This window comes from Crotalus tigris, unplaced genomic scaffold (assembly GCF_016545835.1).
Source record: "Crotalus tigris isolate CLP2741 ecotype Arizona unplaced genomic scaffold, ASM1654583v1 scf7180000019060.718356, whole genome shotgun sequence".
NCBI lineage: Eukaryota > Metazoa > Chordata > Lepidosauria > Squamata > Viperidae > Crotalus > Crotalus tigris.
The window spans coordinates 239,329-249,560 of record NW_024097351.1 but is presented as its reverse complement, the minus strand read 5'-3'; positions in this window follow the sequence as shown (position 1 = coordinate 249,560).

Here is a 10,232-nt window from a genome sequence, read left to right as displayed (position 1 = left end):
CTCTCATGGGTCTGTGGGTCTCATGCAGGAAAAACAGGAGAGGGGACTTGTTAGATTTCCTTTTTTTTTTCCTTTCAACCGCAATCCCAACTCATTTCTTCCTGGTGAAGGAAGAATAGCTGGCATTTTGTCACTGTTGTCTTTTAAATCAGCTCCAAAGTTGGGCCTACCATTTGACAATATAGAAACTCCCTTAACCAGACCATAAGGAGGAACAAACCAAGACCTCCCAAGAGATTTTTTTCAGACTAGAGGATATGTGAAGACACAACATAATCTGCCTTCTGCTTGAAGATAGCCTGCTATTCCCCAGTGCAGCTCTGAAATAAGTTTCTAAATTATCCCAAAATGCATTTTTGTGCAGTTCTCCTTCCATTCTGTGTTACTCTTTAAATAATTTTATTATGCAAATTAAACTGCAAATTCTTACAACATTAAGCGATCAACCCCCAAAATAATAAGCATAGTAACAAAGTAAATAAGCTGCCTGGGAAAGCCAAGGGAAATCATCAAAACAATTAAAAAACGAAAATTAGAATATTTCGGACATGTGATGCGACACCCAGAAAAATATGGCATACTCCATTTAATCCTCCGGGGAAAGATTGAAGGCAAACGAGGTCCAGGCAGAAGAAGAACATTGTGGCTTCAAAATCTAAGGGACTGATTTGGACACAACTCAGTAGCACTTTTTTGTGCGGCTGCTGATAAAAACAAGATCGCCAACATAATCGCCAATGTCCGATAATGGACATGGCACCAGAAGAAGAAGTAACAAAAGTAGTCAATTTTTTAATGTGTTTTAATCTAATCTGGGTCATGATCATCTCATGTAAAATAGGATAAAGCAGCCTCTCTTCACTTCTTTATTTAGAACAGGTATCTCTCCCTTGGGGAGACAGGGAGACAAAAAGAAATCTTAACAATGAAAATTTAAAAATTCTCATTGGTTATAAGTGAGTTTTTCTAGATAAAGTGGATTGAAGGTCTCTTATCCTGATATAAGTCATGCTGGTCTTTTAAATACCTAATCTACCAAAAATTACAGTAGGGCAACTGGATATTTGATATACAGTGTGGTTGGGCCATGAGATACATGCCAGTCTATTGGCTTGTATTCATGGAACAAAGATGAAAATGCTTTCAAATTGGGGTTGGCTCCTCTTGATGCCAACGTAGTGTTGCAGCAATTCAGAATTACTTTGCCATTGTCTTCTTCCAGGTTATATTTTCAATTTGCCAGCTTAAATTACAGCAGGGGTCTTCAAATTTGGCCCTTTTATGACTTGTGGACTTCAACTCCAGAATTCCTCAGCCAGGCATGCTGGCTGAGGAATTCTGGGAGTTGAAGTCCACAAGTCATAAAAGGGCCAAGTTTGAAGACTCCTGGTTTATAGCCTTGGGATTTCCCTGTGGTTTTTTTATTCATATATTAACAAGGTCCAATCCTATTTACTGTGTCTGAGATCAGCCACAGCAAGGTGCTGCTACTTCAGCTGGACCACAGATGGGATGAGATGAGGTAGGTGGCGATGAGGACATTTCCTTCTGGAAGAACAACATCTTAACCTAATAATGGTTCTCACATCTCTTGATCTTTGGCTGTAAGGTGTTTTTTTTTTTTTTGTTGATTCTGCATTATTTATCTCTCACAATGATAAATAGGGCTATAGTAAATGTTCCAAGCTTGAAACATTTAAAGCAACATGGCCATTTTATTCCATAATATTTCTATTTTTCACTATAGATAATAGGGAGAATTCAAAATAAAAAACTTGCATAACACTTTGCAAAGAGACTTTTACAGATTATAATAATCACCCTGGCCAACCTTTCTGCAGGTTGGATGTCATATAACAACATGGACTAGTTCCACATCTATTTGGTAACTCAGATAAACAACTAGTGAGTGAGGATATTTAAAGTTCTTTATGGTGAACACTTCAAATACTTTGAATTCTTTTTGTCTGGGGGAACAAACCCATTGAAAAATGTTTCCAATGAAACATTATGAGTTGGGTTTGGAAAAAACTTTTTTTTTTAATTTTGTGCATACTTTATTGGTAAAACACATCTCAGTATTATAAAAAGGCTTCTTGGATCATGCTCGAGGAAATTCTGATACTTCACAAAATTCAGCCTTAATGGGAATTTTACCAGAGTGGAAAGTAGATATACTAGAAATTTAAAATGCTTAACTTGATCAACAAAAAGGCAGACATATAAAAAGTTAACTCTCCTCCCCCCCCCCTTCCACTGATTTTGCAGGACAAAATAAAACCACACGCAACTCCTTTGTCAAATTCTTGGCACGGGTAACCTTTTTTGTTTTGTTTTTATCAAAACCATTTTTAACCTTTCAACTGGAGATGATCACATTGGGAATTTGAAGCCTTGCATACATATGGCCATTTGTTTCATGAGGTTAGACTGCATGTAACTCTACAAAGGACAAATACAATTGTTTTTCAGGGTGGGGAGCTGCCATTCTGCTGCTGAAATGGGATGTTGCTTATACCAATCCTTGCTACTCCCCCAGAATGATTCTTTCTAGTATATAACCTTGAAAATATATCTTCTAGGCATGGCCCTAGCCTAGTGTGACAGTGATCAAGGTGGTTTAAATCATTGCTCAGGGACTTACTACTGTGATACTAATCCATTGCACATTTCTAAATTGTTCTCATAAGAGCACTAGGAAAAGTGCTAACAAGTGAAAATCTCAAGGCCATTGAATCATAAATGATGTCACCTGTTCACAAAAGCAAAATCTCTCAACCTCCTTATTAGAGAACATGGCTAAAATTCAGTGTTTGTTTGTAGCCCTTTGTTCTAATTCTAAAAGGTGGGTTCAACCCCCCACCACTACTTATGCTCCCTTCTGCAAGGTCTGCTGCACAAAACTTTTTACACCCCAAATTTAAAGAAACACAGCTGCCACTAGAGAGAATATAGTTGCTACTGCACATTGTAGTTGGCTGGATAATTAAGAAAAACAGTGGGAAGAACATAAGGAGACTTAAGCCAGAACAAAAGGACTGTTCATGTAGCTGTTCTGTTGGAATTCGTCCGTCAGTGAAGTTCAAAGATGACCGTGATTGGTTGATCCTGAATCAAGGGATCTACACTAGTGAGAGGTGAAAAATGCTTTTTTTTTTTTTTTTTTGCTTCTATACTTTTGCTCTTTGAGATGCAAGTCCTATTGACATCTGGAGTCTGCTTAAACATGTCATGATTTTACTATTTGTCCTCACAATTCCAGCATTTATTAAAAGCTCAAATAAAGTTTGAATACATGGATTAACTAGTAAAAAACTGTTTGATTAGGAAGGATAAAAAAGACCGCTAATAGTAGCTGCATGCAAGGACACTTTCAATTAAACCAATGGATGAAATGCAGCTACTGTAATGATTTGGTCCCATACGCTTGTCCCTGCTTTCTAATTCTGGTAGCAGATCCATTCTCCTTAATGCTCCATAAGGATACTCATTGGCTATTGACTTCTTTAAACAACTTTGTTATCCTCACCTCCCTTAAAAAAAAAAATCTATTGCAGTTGGTAATTGTTGACCTTGGGAAGGGGTACAGCCTACTGTATTTCTCCATCTAGTACAGTGGTTCTCAACCTGTAGGTCGGGACCCCATTTGGGGTCGAACGACCATTTCACGGGGGTCGCCAAACAACGCAGTCCGCCATTTTTTTCCTCTTTTCCTTAGCTGTGCTACTCCCTTTTATTCTATTGACCTTTGAAAGCCAATAGAATAGACTCTCTTGAATAGAGTCCAATCCTATTGGCTTTCAAAAGCCAATAGGAATTGTCCAGGCTGTCTCTGCCCTGCTGAGTTCGCCAAAAGTCCCATTCTGCAAACGGTACTGCACCAGTTGAGTAGTCCTCGATTTACGACCGGTTTAGTAGTCCTCGACTTATGACCAGTTCGAGGTCGTAAGTCGAGGACTTACGTATTTTCCATATTTTATTATTTCACCCTATTTCATCATACAGATTGCATGGTTCCCTTGAGATCTGGAATACGCTGAGTACCCTCAGATTCCTTATCTATTTTGTCACTGTGGTTCAGCCGTTGTCCTTGGTTTAAGTACATTCCAAATTCAATAAGAAAATCACTTCAAAAATAGTACATTTAAGAAAAATTCTTACCAGCTATGTGTAATGCTTGGATTTGTAGTAGAAGTTGCTTAAGCATCTTATTAAAAGCTGCCACCATTTATTAGTCTCTGGATTCTTGAAATTAAGCGTAAATTCTCATGTAATATTTAATCACTAAACATGAGTTAGAATAAGGACATGAAGTGAGTAAAGAAAATTAACTATAGCCTAAAACTTATTTCACAAATTTGATAAATCAGTATTCTAGAATTAGAACATACATGCTCAGTTTTACAGAACACACACATATCTCATGCAAACCCATGATAATTTAAACTTAAAATATGAATTTGTTTTCTGAGAACGTTATTACTGATATCACAATTATAATTATGTCTTCTGCAGCTGTATTGCAGATGGGATCATTCAGACATATTAACAAATAATGATTTCTGAATATCTCACAATTGGTGGGATCCATACAACACACAAAGCCAAAACCAAGTAAATCACTTAGCGCAGGGTGTGTAAACCAGTTCCATATACTGCAGCGTTCTCCAAGACTGATCTCTCCAGCATGGACTTAGGATATTGAAATTCATTGTGTCTGGACTACGTTATTGTAGATTGCCTGAGGCAGATGTACAGCAACCTCAGACCAATTTTGCACAGGGAATGTTGAGAAATCATTGCTCAGTAGGAGAACATAGAAAAAAGGTGGTTTTTTTTAAAAAAATATTCTGTTACCGCCTGTAATAGGGGCCTCCAATAAGGCTCAGAAAGTCAGAGAGAGACAGACCAAGAGCATAGCCATCCATTAGAATAGAGGGCACAAAATCAGATAGGACTATTAACCAAACCCAAAACATAAGGTGGTGAGGTGTAATGGTTAGTTAGCATGGTTTAATTAAAGCTTTGAGGGACTCAGTATCAATTCTTACTCAGCCATAAAATTTGATAGGCTACTTTGGGTAATATGATAAAGTTGGGGAGATGTCAACTTGTGCTAAGTGAAACATGGCAGCTCACAAAGATAGATAAGAGTAAAGCCTTAATCATAACAATGATGTCAAGAGGAACTATATTCAGTAGATTTTTAAACATTAGCTTTATATTATTTTGGTCTTTTTGGTGCAGCAATATGTTTAAGCTACACACCTAGTCCAGTTCTAATTTGACAGAGAAGGAAAAAAGGAACATCTCATTCAGCAGCACTTATAATATCTATCAACGGAAAGGGATAAATTGATGTCATCATTATACTGTTTTAATGACAATCAACCCTTGCCAACGAGACGTGTCATAGGTGTCAATTTTTGCATTGTTGGTGGATAAAACAGTTAGGCACTAGCCCTGCAAGATATTATTTATTTATTTATGACCCACCCATCTCCCTCGGAGAGGGACCCTGGGCAGTGTACAATAAAATATTAAAATATAAAAACAGAATATAAAAATTGAACATTTAGAAGGAGGCAAGGATGATTAAACTGTTAAAAAATAGTTTTAAAAAGCTGAACAGAGGGGGTCTCAGGGCACCAACCAGCCCACAGCTGCGTACTCCTCTGGGCTCCCCACACAAGGCTGCAGAGCTATGTTTTAACTCCTCTTGGGAAGGCCAGGAGAGTGGAGGCCTGTCTCAATTTGGAGGAGGGGAGAATATTCCATAATATTTGGCAGAGAAAGCTCTCTTCCTGGACCCCACCCTAGGGGTTCTTTAAAGGACAGGGTCTGCAGCATACCTACCCTGCCTATCAGGTGGGATGGGCCAATGTAATGAGATGAAGAGAGTTCTGTAAAGAGATATTTTAAAAACCTTAAATGTTGTTTCTGGGCAATCCAGCTTTCAAATATCGAAGAAATAACATTTCTTGTCACATTTAAATATACAAAGAGAGATAAAGACTTCCACTACAGGCAACCATGTGCTGTACACTTTTGGAGGTAGAGCACACTGGTTCCTGTTCTTCACTGGAGCACAAGGCCAAGCGGGGCGGGTGGGGTCTTTTCTTTGTTCAGGAATTCTGCTCCAGATCCCAATTTTCCAGCTGCAGGGAACAGGGGAAAACAGTTGTTGCCTATTGCCGAGCCAGGCTGCAGAAGAAAATGTACGGGGCTCTGTGGGGCAGAAGGTGGTATGTTGCCTTGATACGGTTCTGCAAACAATCAGGAATTCACTAATCTTACCTCCTCTGATGGATCTGGCAGAAAGCAAACCCTGAAGATTTCTTCTAGTTCAGTCTAAATCTCTCCAGACATGAGTCATATAAATCATTCCGAGTCCCTCCATTTGAAAGGGGCCAGAAACCTTATTTTCAGCCCAACTCTGGCTATTTCTTGCTGATAATCAAGCTAAGTACTCCAGCCTGTATGCAGATAGACAGACCGGAACAAAGTGTAAAGCACTTTTGGGCTTTCCCAACTAAGATGCCAAAGATGGCTGGGTGAGCTACAAGACTGTTTACGTTAGAGAGATCAAATTTTCTGTAGCTACAAGAAAGGGCTCCAAAGAGGTAATTTTAAAGAAGAGAGACTCAAGAAAGTACACTTGCCGGCCTAAGCCATGAAGAAGAAGGCGAGTTGCTAAAGCTTCTCCCACAAGTAATCATTACCCTGAAATCAGGCCTTGGGGGTAGAAATTGGGGCAAGTCAACTTCTGGGAGCATTGACTATTTCCCTTCTACTTGAAGAATGAAGGCCAATTATGCAGACGGTGCTGGACACAGTGAGGAAGGAGAGTGTTGGAAACTGAGAGAGGAAGGGGATGAAATTAGTGGTTTCTATGACAGAAACAGTAGGAGAATCCCCTTCAGGTGACAGGAACCATATGATCACTTCCCAGTGGAGGGAGGGAGGGAGGGAGGGAGGGAGGGAGGGAGAGAGAGAGAGAGAGATGGTATCGCCCTTGAACACAGCATGAGGTGTGCAATTGAGCTGAGCTGAGCCTGCCACTCTCTTCCCCTTCCTGCTGTAAAATGTAAACCACAACCCTGAGGAGAGGGTTTTTTAAAAGTGGGCAATAAATGGAGACATGTCAGCCCAATGAGATAAACCAGACAAACAAATTAATGTCATATAGTCAGGACTACCGTTCTTGTAACAGCTGTAGTAACAGAAGCTTGCAAGTGTGAATGTGCTGCTTCATGTGAACTAGGAAGAGGTTTACCTGGGATCTTTTCTTAGTCCAGGATCAAATCCCTCATATTTGACCATTGCCTTGGTAGCAGCTGTTCCTCCTGTACTCCAAGGCTATTCATTCCCCTTGCCTTCTGCAAGGCTCCGTCTGAAGGACAAGCAGGCAATCAGAAGATACGCTCTGTAGAAGGTAGAAGGTCTAGGGTTTTATTCTCTTTCAGAGTTTCTTTTTCCAAGGCTTGCTTTGTCCTTGTTTCTGTCCTCCCTTGATGGCCTCACATTGCTACCTTTTCATTCCATGGTACGGGAGACATCAGAATTGCCTTTGCTCTCTTGTCCTGCATTCTGCAACCTAGCGCAAAGGTATCTGACTGTTAACTCACCTGAATACAGATTGGGTTAGATTTGATAATAAAGTTAGGCTGATAACTGGGAGTCCAAGGCGTGGTATATAATGTCTTTGCTTTATTCATTCTCCTTGTCCTAACCAAGGGAAACAAAAATAATACACACTGAGCACAATCAGAAAAAGAAATGTATATGCTTGCATCTCTCTCTCTCTCCCCCCCCCCACTCCCAATCTCATCTCTTCAGCCAGACTTCATAATCAGGAGAAGGCTTAGAGATGGGCAAGCTTTTTGTAGCCAAGAGCCTCACTTCACTTCTTTTTAAAGAGATGAGAGTGGCCAAGAGGATGGAGAAACACCACATATGTGGTTGGGATGGATTTAAAAGAGCCTTTATTGCTTTGAGGTGGGGGTGGGGATGTCATAGGCCTCTTTCAGGACTTTACATTTTATTTTGTAAGTTTCCCACCTCAAGATGGTGAGAAACGGCATTGTCTGCTTTTAAGCCCCTGCTTCCAGAGGCCCCACAAAGAAGAATGGGGCTTTAATAGGTTTTTTTTTGGGGGGGGGGGAGGATTGAAATTCCTCCTCTTCTTCCATTTCCTTTTATTATGTTAATACAGTCACATATCTGCCAGCTTACCATTGATTGTCTAAGTCTGCCAGGGTTGTGATTCTAGCACAGAAAAAGGGGCCACGGGTGACTAATCCTAATAACTACAGAAATTAGGGCCAGCATTCATGGCCTAATGGATACCCTGTCTCTTATTTCAACATCGGGAGCTTTTGCCACAGATGAGAACAATGCTATTAATTTGTCTAGATCCTCAAATAACATTTGCATTGTCTCTGACTTGGCAGAAATCCAAGTTTCTGAAGTTTCCTTTCTTTTACATCACTGTGTATATAAGCCATGTCATCTCAGGAGACAGACTCAAAATCTGTGTGACCCTGACTTTTCTGAAATACCCACTACTTCAGTTGTTCCTTGGAATCATCCAGCCGCACAACAGCACCAAGCTGGAAGCAAATCTCTAACGCTCTATGTCCAAGGCCAATTCAATTTTCCAGGACCAGGAACTGGCCTTCTGCCCCAAACCTATAAAACCACCTAGGGAAAAAAAATGGCACAAGATGTTAAGAAATAACACGATCATTTCTTCCACACGGTTTGCAGTTTTACATTTCATCATGAATCTATGTTTTATCCTATTCTGGCCCATGCTTAGATAGAACATGAGGGAAGTTAGCCCAGAGAAAGAAATATTAAAAAGGGCAGAAAAATATATTTTTTTCCTCAAAAGGACTTTTTAAAACCAAACCTGGCCCCAAATCTATCTCTCTGCCCCAAGTAAGAGCTAGGCCCATACAAATGCAGATGTAAAACCATCAGAAAGTTGGAGACAGAGCAATCAAGAAGACAAAAGAGAAGATCTGCATACCCCACCCAAACTCTAGGAGTCATTAGCCCCATCACCTGGGAAGCAGGATATGATAATAGAATTAAACCACAGATATCAAGGCCTAGACAAACACTCAGAAACAGCCTCAAGGTTCATGCCACAGGAACAGGAAACTATTCCAGACAAAAGGCTAGAGGGAGTATAAAAACCTACTACCCCATGTGCTCAGCCCTTCTCTCCTCTGCACTTTCCTGAAGAACCATCTCTCTGCAATAAACTGTAACTTTCTTCCCAAAGCAGTTGCCATGTTTGCTTATTTATTCCCGGCTTGGATGAACCAGGATGAAGACTTTACTTCTAACAAACATAATACAGGTAGTCCTCGACTTACGACCACAATTGAGCCCAACATTTTTGTTGCTACTGTGTTTCCCCGAAAATAAAACCCGGTCTTATAGGCTGCAGGGCTTGGGTTTGGCTAGTCTAAAAAAAGAAGAAATAGGGGAAACGTGATAGCAGTATTCCAGTATTTGGGGGGCTGCCACAAAGAAGAAGGGGTCATGTTATTCTCCAAAGCGCCAGAGGGAAGGACAACAAACAACGGTTGGAAACTGACCAAAAAGAGAAGCAACCTGGAATTAAGGAGAAACTTCCTCACAGTGAGGACAATTAATCAGTGGAACAGCTTGCCTCTAGAAATCGTGGGCACTCCATCACTGGAGATTTTTAAGAAGAGACTAGACCAGGGGTAGGCAACCTTGGCTCTTTTATGACTCGTGGACTTCAACTCCCAGAAGTCCTGAGCCAGCCATGCTGGCTTAGGAATTCTGGGAGTTAAAGTCCATGAGTCATAAAAGAGCTAAGATTGCCTATCCCTGGACTAGACAGTCACTTATCTGAGGTGGTATAGATTCTCCTGCGTGAACAGGGGCCTGGACTAGAAGACCTCAAAGGTCCCTTCCAATTCTAGTCTATTCTATATTTTTTTCCTCCAAAAGAGGCACTGTGTCTTATTTTTGTGGGGTGTCTTACCTTAAGACCACCACAGCCAGGCTTCCCACACCGACCCGTTGCGCTGCTGCTTGATTTCTTCAGTGGCTGCTTGCCGCCACTTGCATGAAGTGTCGCTCAGCTGAGCAGTGAAAATGGTCCAAAGCACCATGTGGCGTCCTGCCGCAAGCGACAGCAATAGCCCAAAGAATCGCTCAGCTGAGCGGCGGAAATGCCCTGAAGCGCC